The sequence below is a fragment of the Cavia porcellus genome, unplaced genomic scaffold (genome assembly GCF_034190915.1).
Source record: "Cavia porcellus strain 051 isolate PalLab524CR breed Dunkin Hartley unplaced genomic scaffold, mCavPor4.1 scaffold_19, whole genome shotgun sequence".
In the NCBI taxonomy this organism is placed as follows: Eukaryota; Metazoa; Chordata; class Mammalia; order Rodentia; family Caviidae; genus Cavia; species Cavia porcellus.
In genome coordinates this window covers 58,856,413-58,868,755 of record NW_026947502.1, presented here as the reverse complement: position 1 = coordinate 58,868,755, position 12,343 = coordinate 58,856,413, and the positions used below count along the sequence as shown (strand labels likewise).

Genomic DNA, 12,343 nt, shown 5'->3' with positions numbered 1-12,343 from the left:
AGGGAAGGCTTTTCTGGAAAGAATTAACATTTGAGCTGGGTCTTGAAGCTTGGATAGAATTTCCCTGGTGAAGGCAAAAAAGGGCATTTGAGGCTGAGGAGATACAGCCCAAGGGGCAGAGAGCACGCGCTGTGTCTGAGCAGCACACATGTCCCAGAGGCCTATCACTGGCTGGCACAGGGAGCCAGACAAAGATGGTTGTGGTAGGTGCGTCTGGAGCAAGGTGAAGGGGTAGCAGTGCCCGCCATGTGCCAAGCAATGTCTTGTGTGTATCATACCTTGTTCAGGTCACAGTATGGTCTTGTGAGCTGTTCATGTGGCTGCTCCCAGGTGGAAACATGCTCAGAAAGCCTGAGTGGTTTCTCCCAAGGACACACAGTTTATAACTAATGGAAGGTGGCAGAAAGAAAGATGAATTGGAAAGACATTTCAGAAAGTGAGACAAGACAGAAAAGCTGTAACAGAAATGCAGGTACACTGGAGACCCTCAGTTGTTGCCAAAGCAGTGAAAATGGAAAAGGAGAAGAGACTCTGAGAGAGATTTAAGTATTTAGTAGACGGGGACACTGAGGGCAGTACAGAAAGAAGCCTGTTAAATTAGATCAGTAGTCTCAACATTTTAAAATCATAGACCCTTAATAGTATTTTTGAAGCATGTACCCAGTATAAAATTTTTCTTATTTTAACCTCCTTTCCAGTGAGTTTTTGTGTGCATCCCATTTTTAAAGACCAGTAGAATTAAGAGTGAGGCAGGGGAGCGTGGGGCTGGCAAGAGAAAAAGACAGAAAAGTAAGAGTTTGGCTTGGAATAGTTGAAGATACCCAAGAAAGGACATATGTTTGAAAGACACTTTATGCAAAGCTGGATGTAGTGTTAAAAATTTTAGGAAATAAAATGACACCAAGTTTATGTTTTAATGTAGGTGAAGTTAATTTTATCCTCGAAGTAGAATCCAGTATTTTTTTTTTCTTTCTGTTTCAACTTTTCTCTCTAAGGATAATCATGGATTGCAAAATCGGGAGTATCTAATTCTGTTTTTTAGCTACCTATTTTTGTTTTGTTTTGGTACCAAGGATTGAACTCACGACCTCACACTTGCCAGGCAGAGACACTTGTGTCATTGAGCTGTATCCCTCCCCCAGGTTGATTATTTTATTTTATTTTTTTATTTTTTTGGCTTTTTCCTTTTTACCGGTACCAGGGATCGAACTCACGACTGCCTGCTTGCAAGGCAGGCGCTTATGCCGCTGAGCTAAATCCCCAGCCCCTAGGTTGATTATTTTATCATTTGAATCTTAGCTACAAAGTTTTAAAAACATTATTCTTGATTAAATTAGGGCTGGGGATTTAGCTCTGTGGTGTAAGTGCCTGCCTGGCAAGCGTGAGGTCGTGAGTTCGATCCCTGGTATCAAAAAATAAATAAATAAAAAATAAAAGTGCACCTGGCCAGGGCATGTAGTTCAGTGGTAGAATACTTGCCTACATGAGCAAGGCCCTAGGTTTGATTCCCAGCACCACCAACAAAACCAAAAAAAACAAAAAAAAATTTTTTTTAAATTCTTTTGAAGACTTTGTAGATTGTATTTCATTAACCCTTGCAGACTTCTTTAGAACACTCAATTATCAAGCCTACAATATCTTCCATACAAAGAGATTCATCCAAATACCAAAATATTTGTATTCATCCAAACATAAGTGGCTTGTGGTTTTCAGTAACTCTAAAAAATATATTTCTCTTTTTCTTAGGACTCCCCCTCCATTACTGAGTTAACACCTGTTAATCTAGAGTTGTTTTTAATTTTATAAGATCATGCAGTATAATTAAAACTTCAAATCTGTTGTGGTTTTTAGTTTGGTTGAGTTTAGTTTGATGTTAATTAATAATGCTGTTTTTTTAAGCTATCAGAGAACTAAATCTTTTACTGTTAATACTCAAACCATGTTTGGCCTTTGGGAAGTAGGAATGAGAAATAGCTGTAGTTCCTCTATATCTGGTGAAGCCTAATTAACTTTCTTCCTTTTGTGTATTTTCTGTTCAGTGTCATTATCTCTTTCAATGAATTGAATGTTCAGTGAATAATAGCTCTATTGTAAGTTGATCACATGCTAATTCGGGAAAGCACCTTCTCTTGTTAGTGAATGGATAAAAGGCAGAGAAGTCACCAGTCTAGGTCAAGTCCACAAAATAAGTCTTTGATGCAAGAGGGAAAAATAGATTTGCAAAACAAGTGCTGTACCTAAATCTGGTACAGTACTTATACAGACAGGAGAAGGTGTCAAAGCAAAATCAAGTCCATGGATCTCCCTGATTTTGCCTCTGCTGTTCTTAGACAGCAGGGGGCAGCAGCCTAGGACACTAGTTGAAGAGAAGGAATCGGCATTTACTATGTCTTCATGGAGTTCTGTTACAGTAATTCTAGCTCTCCTGGATCAAAAGCCAATTTCTGAGATTTTGAAATACAGTATTAAGGCATTGAAAACAATTATAGTATAAATTGGTGATTGATTAAAAAATACAGTATCAAATTTTATATTTAATGTATTTTTTCCTGGCCTATTGCTTTTTTAGAGCATTATAGAATCTGAGAGAAAAAATATACTAACCATAGAAGAAAATTTATAGTCTCAAGATAGAGTCTTTAATTACATGATATATTACAAAAAAGATGCATAAAGTTGTTTTATCATCACAGGATGATCTAATCTACAGGAAGTTACTATGTTACATTGTGAAGATTCAGTAAATGTGAATGACTGCTGACATTCTTTCAAGGCAATGACTTATTTCCATAGCTTCCTAGTGTGTTCATAGCCTGTTTGTTGCTTTAGATTTGAAATATACAGCAGTATATTTCAAGAGCAAACCGTTAAAGTATTTGAAGATCTTTGTTCTAGTTCTGACATTTAATGCTAAGTTGACATATCAACCTCCTTAACGCCTTTTGTTGCTCCCTAGAACAGAATTTGTGTTTCTCTTTGTGTTACCACAGAACTCTGATAAACTCATCATAGCACTCCTTAGTAGATGTGAAAATATTATCACCAATATTGCATTAAAACAGAAAGATACCTAAGTAGGGTACATTAGAACATATCAGTGTGTGAAATGCATAGGACGAAAATCATTTCATGAAACTTTTGTTTCACTTAAACATGTATTTGTACTGGATATTGTGGTACACACCTGTAACCCTAGAACTTGGGTGGCTGAGTCCAGAGAATTGCCACAAGTTCCAGGCCAGTCAGAACTACATAACAAATCCCTGTCTCAAAAAGACAAATTAGGGCTGGGGATTTGGCTTAGCGGCATAAGCTCCTGCTTTGCAAGTGTGTGGTCATGAGTTCAATCCCTGGTACAAAAAAAAAAAAAAAAAAAAAAAAAAAAGGCAAAATCAATAAACAAATACTTGTATATATTGGGATTAATATATAAAAATATATAGGCAAATATTTTTATATGCAGTGTTTCTTATTCTAGGTCATTGTAAAAGAAAATTTGAAAAGTTATAGCATGAGTAACATCATTTAATGATCAGTTATATCTATTTATTATATTATGTACTTCATGAAAGAGGGAGCTGTATTAGTTTGCTTATTTCTACCACCCAGTACAAATCTGCCTGGCATATAGTAAATATTCGGTACATGTTGGTAGGAGGAATGATTGAATTAAAAGAAAGTCACTTAATACCTCTGAGTAGCATATTTGTTTCTCACAAATTAAAATGTTATCTACTGTGTCTCTCTGATGCAACGATCGGTTGAGATAATGAGCATGAAAGTGCTTTACATAAGCACAGGGCACATAGTAAGGATTATTGTCTGGCATGCTTCTTGTTTCTGTTGAGCAAATAAGACTTAGGAACTCTTGAAACCTTAACTCAGTGTTGTAAGGTTAATGCATTTCTTTCAGTATTATTAATAGTAACGTGATGTTCTTTTTTAGGTACTGAGGAGATAGTCTTTAAAAATAGGTATATGCTCATTGTTATTATGAAAGATTTCAAACAGTTGTATAGCAGGTGGGCACAGCACGTGTGGATAGCTGTGTGTAGCAGTTAGCAGCCCAGATCAATTTTGTTTCATCTGCATCCTCTCCCACCACCACCTCCTCCTCAGTTTTGTAAAACAAAGATGTATTTCTTCTTCACTTTTAAAATAATCTTTTCAAGCACTGTATATAAAAACAGTGCCTTAACATTTTTAAAGATCTAATCAAAGTACTAAAACAGGTAGATGCTAGTTTAGACTGTTGGAATATTGTATGAATGAGTTATTCTCTGACAGGAACTATGATTGTGTCTAGATATCCCCACAAAGCCTCATGGGGTCACAGGTGAGGCTTTTTTGGAGGTGGCTGAGGCTAAAGTGTAACACTAGGATGGATTCAGAGCATAGTGCGAGGATCAGGGGCACTGGGATTAAGGGTGTGAGTGCTGCCCACCCTAAGTAGCCTGGATAAAATAGAAGGGATTTAAAGAGCTATGGTTTTCTTATTGCTTTTCTACCTTTTTGCCCACCATGAACTGTTTCTCCTCTGCACTGTGCCATATCACACTGCCTTGGAACTGGCCCATTATGGATAGAAACTGCTACAGACTGTAAATGAACCCTTCTTCCCTTGTGGGTGTTGGGTATTTTGTCTCAGCAATGAGAAAAGTAACCAAGACACAGGTAAATAAGATTTTATTTCTCAAGATTTTCATGTGATGGTGGCCAAGTACATTGCAAAAAAACTGGTCACATTCCAGAGTCTTAGCTAGTTCTGGAGGCTCAGTTACACAATCGCTAGCCTTGTCATCTTCCACAAGGATGTGATCTTCCGGGAAAGTAAGGTATTGTCTTAGGATTTTCCCAGTTTTTGTGTTCTGTCATGTTACAGTCCCAGACTTTCTGACCCCTAGAAATTCTATAATGGTATCGAGAAGCTGTGCTTTAAAACTGTATTCTGGTCTACGGCCATACCACCCTGAACGCGCCTGATCTCGTCTGATCTCGGAAGCTAAGCAGGGTCGGGCCTGGTTAGTACTTGGATGGGAGGGAGACCGCCTGGGAATACCGGGTGCTGTAGGCTTAAAAAAAAAAAAAAAAAAAAAAAACTGTATTCTGGGATCATAACATGTAACTTACAAGTCATAATCCACTTGAAAGAATTCTTAAAACACAGGAAATCAGAACCATTTATGTGGTTAATCCTTGTTGATCTTCAGAATTTTACATTTCTAGCACTCATATGGTTCAAATATGAATAAAAAGATGATAAATTGTATCAGAAATTTTATGTAGAATTTTTGTGCCTTCTTGAAATTTTTTGCTGAAACCAAATGAATGTAAATGCACTTTTATTTTAGAAGTTGCAGGCCCTCTTTGTACTAATACAAGAAAATCACCTTGTAGCCAGTCAGAGATGGCTATTTGGTGGAAGATAGAGACATAAGGGATGGAATTCACACAAGACTGTCAGACTCTAGAGAAGCTGATGTTAGAGACTTCACTGCTCCAGCAGGCTCCCTTTGGGGAAACCCGGAGATCTGCCTTTTGTGCCTTCATTCCCTGCATCCAATAAGTAGATCCCTGTTAATCACTTATTTCTTGGCTTTATCTTTTCCATTTCCATGATGGGGGTACTGGTTCTGCCCCTTATCACCATGTATCTGGACTATTATAGCAGTTGTGAAGAAGTGAACGAGGGCATTTTGGTTGTGCCGTTTGGTGTACGTTCAGGCCTTACAACTCTCCAGTAAGGTGGATGGTGTCTGCCTTTTCAGGTTGTGAAACTGGGCAAGCTCATTCAGGTGCATCACATGGCTGAGGCAACTGCTTGCTTTCTTCCCCTGTCAAGCGTGTTGTGCAAGAGTACCAAGGTAATCTCCCTCCTTTGCAACTTTTTATAAAACTTACTTAATAAACCCTTATTGCTGACAGGTTACCAAAGATTTTCACAGGTTCATCTCATTTTATACTATTCCATGAGGTTCATATTACATTTTACTTCCTTGTGAAATGACCTACAATGACTTCTGTTTCCTATTGAACCAGTTATAAATTTTTAATATTGAGGGCATTCCACATTTTATGCTGTGGCTCTCTGGTGTCCTTTTAGTCATCTCTTCATGTAAATTGGAATTAGCTTGAGCCAGGTGTACTCCTTCCTAGACCTATGGGTGCCATTTTCATTTCTTCCCTAATGAGAGCTTTCATCCACCGCCCACTCTCCCTCTTCCCTCTGACTTGTATTTAAACTTCACTCGTCTTACAGGGCCCACCGCCTAACCTGAATTGTCCCAAGAATCCTTCCCCAATAATTTCTGTGTTCTGGTCTATTTTTTCTTCTTGACTTCCTTTGTCATAATTTTCTTTCAGTATATGTGGTTAATTTGATGTTTTTTCCTTAACTGTGAAAGTATGTGTTTGTTAAATGAGTGTTATAAGGAGAAAGTGAAATGATAACTTCTGACTTCCCAGTTCCAATAAGTCATCACTGTTGTGTCTTTACAGTCACTCCTCTGTGCATAAACAAGAGTATGACTAAGAATATATGTGTGTGTGTGTGTGTGTATATATATATATATATATATATATATATTTATACACAAAAGACCAGTAATTAGATGTATAGAGATACATATATTTTATAGAAAACACACCATTCCACAGCTTTCTTTTTTCAGTTGGAAATATATCAGAAATCCATGCCAGTGAATGTAAGTGATCATATTGAGATATTTTATTGTATCTGTTAAGATATGTATCTTACCTGTCTTCCAAAAAAAAGGAAACTCTTCAAAGGAAGAAGAATGTTCTCCTATATCCTATAATATTAATTCTTTTCCTTTTTTTTTTTTTTTTGGTACTGGGGCTCGAACCCACAGCCATGCACTTGCAAGGCAGGCCCTTATGCCACTGAGCTAAATCTCTGGCTATCTTTTCAGTTCTTTTAGTTTTCACTCTTTGTGCATTTGTTGCACATTCACAACATGTGGTATGGAAAATCAGAGATGTTTACCTACAGAGCTTTAGTCTAGTAGGTACGAATATATTCATTTCCTAAACTTTAATGCAAGAAAAGAACTGAGAAGTGGCACAAATTTCTGTCCCTGAAAATGTGGCACTTGGGTTATTTGGACAATCCTCTTATTAACTATAACAGCTGCCTTTGAATGTGTGTAAGAAAATATCTGAGAGAGCAGCACATCTCCATCTGTCTCCCACAAATGCCAGCACCTTGGGGGACAGGGCAACCTCCTCTAATTAGTACAAAGGTGGCCCTCAAGCTAGTAAAAGGACACCTATGTTCATTTCATTTTGGAAAATAATCTGAAGAATAAATGAAAGAGGACTGAGGGCTAAAATGTAGAGGAAAGCGAGCATCCAGAGAACCTTTGAGAAAGCTGCTTCCGCCCTGCAGGTGTTAGCCACATTCACACAAACGTGCCCTTTTTCTGCCTCAGAACAGTCCACTGTAAAGACAGCTGGGAAAGGATGGCCCTAAAACCTAACGCAGTGACTTCAGCCAAGTTTCTGGGAGACTCAGTTTGCTACTTATTGATCTGATGGTAGAAGTAGATACACAGTATGATTACTTTATAAGCTAAGTATACATGGTTTCTCCACATTTTTATCTGCAGTTGTAATCTACTGTAGATAATTAAATGTAAAGAATGTTACTGAAAAAAATACATGGTATGATCCCAGTCATGTATGTATTTTATATAAATGGTACTGTATATTTGTATATTATATAAATATAGGTTTATAATCTGTAAATATTCCGATTTATGTAATAAGTATATAAATTTATATTTGTATAAAATGTGTGTGTTTCACATACATTGAAAAAGATTGGAACTTCTACTATGTCATTCTTGAGAGATGGGGTTGGATAACAGGAGAGAGGAATTTAAACTTTTTTTTTGCTTTATATCACTGTTAATGTTTTTAAATAATCATTATTGTTTACTAATTTTTTTTAGAATTAGACTTATTAAAGGACAATGAATGATTTCCGTCTGTCCCTAGTAGTGCTCCATTGGTACAAAACTTTTTTTTTTTTTGTAAATTACCTTATTTCTTCGTTAGGGTATCAGTATGTAATTTAAGCTGGCCTTGAATTGATGTAGCCCAGGCTAACTACAAATTTACAGCAATCCTCCTGCCTTGGCCTGCAGAATTTACACTGGACACTCAAATTTAAAGACCCAATTAAAACCTGAGCATTTGAAATGAATAAACACTTCTCAGATGAAGAAATACAGATAGCTGCCGGGCGTGGTGGCTCATGCCTGTAATCCCAGCACTCAGGAGGCTGAGGCAGATTCTGGCAATGAGGGAAAGGAAACCCTTCTCCATTGTTGCTGGGACTGTAGACTGATACAACCATTATGGAAATCAGTATGAAGATTCCTCAAAAAACTAAAAGTAAAAACTACCATTTGATCCAGGTATTCCCCTTCTAGGTATCTTCCTTAAAGAGTTAAAGGCATTATCCCACAGTGATATATATACATCCCGTATTCATAGCAACACAGTTCCTGATAGCTAAATCTGGAAACAACTTGTATGGCCATCAACAGATGAATAGGTTTTTAAAAATGTGATATTTATACATATTTACTATACACAGGGAATATTACTGTACTCTGCCATAAAGGATGAATTCGAGTCATTTGTGTGAAAATAGATGGTACCTTGTGGCCATAATGTTGTATGGAGTAATTCAGACATACAACTTAGATATTGCGTAGTTTCTCTTATATGAAAATCCATATAAACAGGAAATCCATATAAATAGGAAAAAAAGAGAAAGAGAAGGTATTGTAGTCCACTGTGGAGAAAAAGAGTACCTTGACTTAGTAACTTTCTTACATGTTTCATATATTCTTCGGCCTACTGTTCTGGTTTTCAATGTGAATATATCACAGTTAACTTTAAAAGGTCTTGTAGGATGAATAAATGAACTTGATGCTGAAAAATAAAAAAGTTAAAGGAGAAGGGGAAAAAGGTAATAAATGTTATGCACATTTACCAATTCTGCACAGTGAGTATATTTATTGTGTGCTGCAAACACATGCTAATAAAGTTAAAAAAAAAACCTTAAACACTAAATTTTATGTTAAATATATCAGGAATTTACTCAGAAAAATTCTGGTTTATATCTGTCTTTCTGATATTTTCTTATTTATTTATTTTTGTACTGGGGATCAAACTCAGGATCTTGTACTTACCAGGCAGGCACTTATACCACTGAACTATATTCCCGGCCTCTGCTATTTTTAATAATAGATTAAGACTTCATAAAAAAAATCTTGAGAGGTAAATACAGAATGTTGAAGATACTTATTTGTAAAACTTTATACTCTTTTTTTTTTTTTGGAGCCAAAATTTTTGCTATGTAGTCCAGGATAGCCCTGAACTCACTCTGTAGCCCAGGCTGACCTCCTATGGTAATCCTCCTGCCTCACCTTCTCGAGTACTGGGATTATAGGCATGTGTTGCCACACCTAGCTTTTACCCATTCTTAACAAATTCTTTTTTGCTTTTTTTGAGACAATCTCTTGCTGCTAGTGTAGGCTAGCTTGGACTTGCTATGTAACCCAGGCTGACCTGGCCTCACCATAATCCTGCATCAGCTTTCTGAGTGCTGGATTACTGGCATGTCTTAACACACCTGGCTAAAAAATTATTTTTCTAACAATCATAGTTTTATTTATTTATTCATTTGGAGTCCTACTATAAAATCACCTATATGATTATTAATAAATATAATGAATTTATGAGGATGCTATCTTTGTATGTTAGTATAGAGCTCTTTGTGTGCATAGATAAAGATAGGAATCTGAATTGCTATACAGAAAATTATTGTTTCCTGACTGTTCCTGATTATTTAGGTGCTGATTAACCAGTGAGTTCTATAGGTCTTTTGACCAAACTCTCAATCTTGTGACTTTCCTTTTCCCTTGGAAAAGAGATGATGCTGAGGTAGAGGATGGCCCTGTTTTTATCTTCCTATCAGGATGGTTTGCTTGACAGCCAGACATCTTGGCTGTAGGATCAGAAACTGCACTCCAGGCCCTACAAGTATGTGCAAGGAAAGGCCGCCTCCAACCACTTCAGAGCAATCCTGTCAGCTCTTCTTAGAGGAAATTACAGAGTTCCTGCCCTAACTTAGTGGATTAGTGTCTTAGTTTCTTTTCTCATTGCTGAGACAAAATACCCAACACTCAAAAGTTAAGGGAGAAGGGTTTATTTAGCTCACAGTCTGTAGAGGTTTCAGTCCATGATCAGCTGACTCCAGACAAGATGGCACACCAGACAAGCAGCACAGAAGAAAAATATGGTGGGCAGAAGGTAGCTAAGCAACAAGGGACATCCAGGTTGCATAGAGTGGGTAATACTCATATCCTTAATCTTGCTGCCCTAGATCCTAGCACTGCACCATGAAGCATTCCCAACATCAAAAACATGATATCTAATCACCTCTGAAAAAGCCCCATGTGTGACCACATGAGGCTTTGGAGGGACATCTAGACACAAGCCATAATGTTCCACCCCCGGCTCTGCAAAGACTCATACACATTCATTTATGCAAAAGGCATTTAGTCTGTCTCCAAGAGTTGCCTAAGTCCTACCAGTTTCAGCATTGCTGACAAGTCAAGTCCATAGTCTCTTCTCTGAGACCTAAGTTGCAGGCCCCTCTCAAATGAAGAGAAAATTAAACACTTCCAACTCTCAGTGGCACAAGATAGATATTTCCATACCAAAAGTTAAAAATACAGATAGCAAGGAATAGGAACAAAGCAAGACCAAATCCAGCAGGGTAAATATTAAATCCCATAGTTCCAGTTTTAGCATCCCCAACAATCTGTGGCGAGTTGTAAACTCTAAAGAACTTGAATGGTTCTGCCTTTACAGCACTGGATGGTTATAGCTCCCATGGCTTCTCTCTGGGGCTGGCTCTGCTCCCTCCTTGCAGTTTTCCTCAGGTGATTCACATTCCTGGCTTCCCCAGACTTCTGGGCTCCACTGCACCTTCAGCTTCACACAGCTTCACCCACTGCCTACTTAGGGGCATAGTGCTTCCCAGGCCTTCTTCTGAAATATTTCTGGAAGCCTTCCTGACTTGACAACTCTTGTAAACCAGCACCATGTGGATGATGCCAAGAGCTGCCACCAACTGGAGCAGCAGCCAGGCTTCATTCTCTCTTGGCAGTAGGAGACAGGTACCTGTGAAGCACATTCCAAGGAAGAACTTCTGTAGCTGGTGCCATTCTGGAATATGGTGCTCTGGGGCTCTCTTCTTAAAGCTAAATCTTTCACTTTTGCTACTCTGAGACTGCAGAGTCTGGAGTCCTCTTGGTTCTTGTGTTGTCCTTAGGCCATCTTTTCTGTTGCTTTCTTCTGAAATACTTGGATTTTCCTTGGTTAGCGTTTTCAGCAATCAATTTTTCCTCTTCCATTTTTGCAGGGCACAACTTTCGTAGAGGCTCTTTTTTGGCTAGATTCACAGTGTTTTGAATCATTCTGCTGGGCTCTTTGCTCTTGATAGTCAACATAAATCTGGCTAAAAGCCTAGCAGTGACCATTGCACAATCTCAACATTAAACTGCCTTGAAATTTCTTCTGCCAAATTAATTGGTCCACTGTCCTTAATCTGAGAGTTAGGTAAAGTCTGTGAACATGAGCAAGATGCAGACAAACTTTCTGACAAGCCACAACACATATCGTCTTGACTGTAAAGACCAATGCAATTCTTCACAGCAGAAATCTCCTGAACCTGGTCTTTACTGGCAGCATTTCTGTCAGCCTTCTGGTCTTCTGAGCTCTGACCAGAATCTCCCATCAAGTACAGCATAAGGTATTCCAGCTCTATTTGTTCTTCCACTAACATTTCCAAACCATTTCTGACTCTTCCCCTTTCCACAAGCCAGCCCCAAAGACTCCTAAACCACATGGTCAGGTACAGTTACAGCCACAACCCCACTTCTCTGCTACCAAATTTGTCTTAGTTACTTTTCTCATTGCTGAGACAAAACACCTGACAGCTACAAGTTAGGGGAGGAAATGTTTAGTTAGCTCACAGTTTGTAGTGTGATCCATAAGCTCCAAAGCAGGGGGGCACAGCAGACAGGTATGAACTATTCACAGAGGAGAAATAGTTCATGGCAGGCAGAAGGTAGCAAAGCAACAAGGGGTGCTCTCTTGATCCTGGCACTGCACCATGAATCAATTTGAGTGTCACACACTCTAGATCCAGCCACCTCTGAAAAAGCCCTACCTGTGACTTCACGAGGCTTTGGGGAGACATCTAGACACAGCCATAGTGAGAAGATCTTCATAAAACTTA

General features: G+C 38.2%; 1 protein-coding gene and 1 non-coding gene across 4 annotated transcripts in view; both read left to right on the top strand.

The window, feature by feature from the left end:
- Positions 1-12,343, top strand: part of Nsmce2 (NSE2 (MMS21) homolog, SMC5-SMC6 complex SUMO ligase) — a 281,922-nt gene that overhangs the window by 141,756 nt on the left and 127,823 nt on the right. Inside the window, exon 5 of one of the 3 annotated variants that reach the window (XR_010041223.1) lies at positions 5,769-5,864. The exons of the other annotated variants lie outside the window; for them this stretch is intronic. The gene's annotated coding sequence lies outside the window, so the exon portion shown is untranslated. The remainder of the gene's footprint in view (positions 1-5,768; positions 5,865-12,343) is intronic. 3 annotated transcript variants of the gene reach the window in all.
- LOC111756029 (5S ribosomal RNA) lies at positions 4,952-5,074 on the top strand. Its single transcript, XR_002790535.1, has one exon. It is a non-coding gene; the product is annotated as a 5S ribosomal RNA (ribosomal RNA).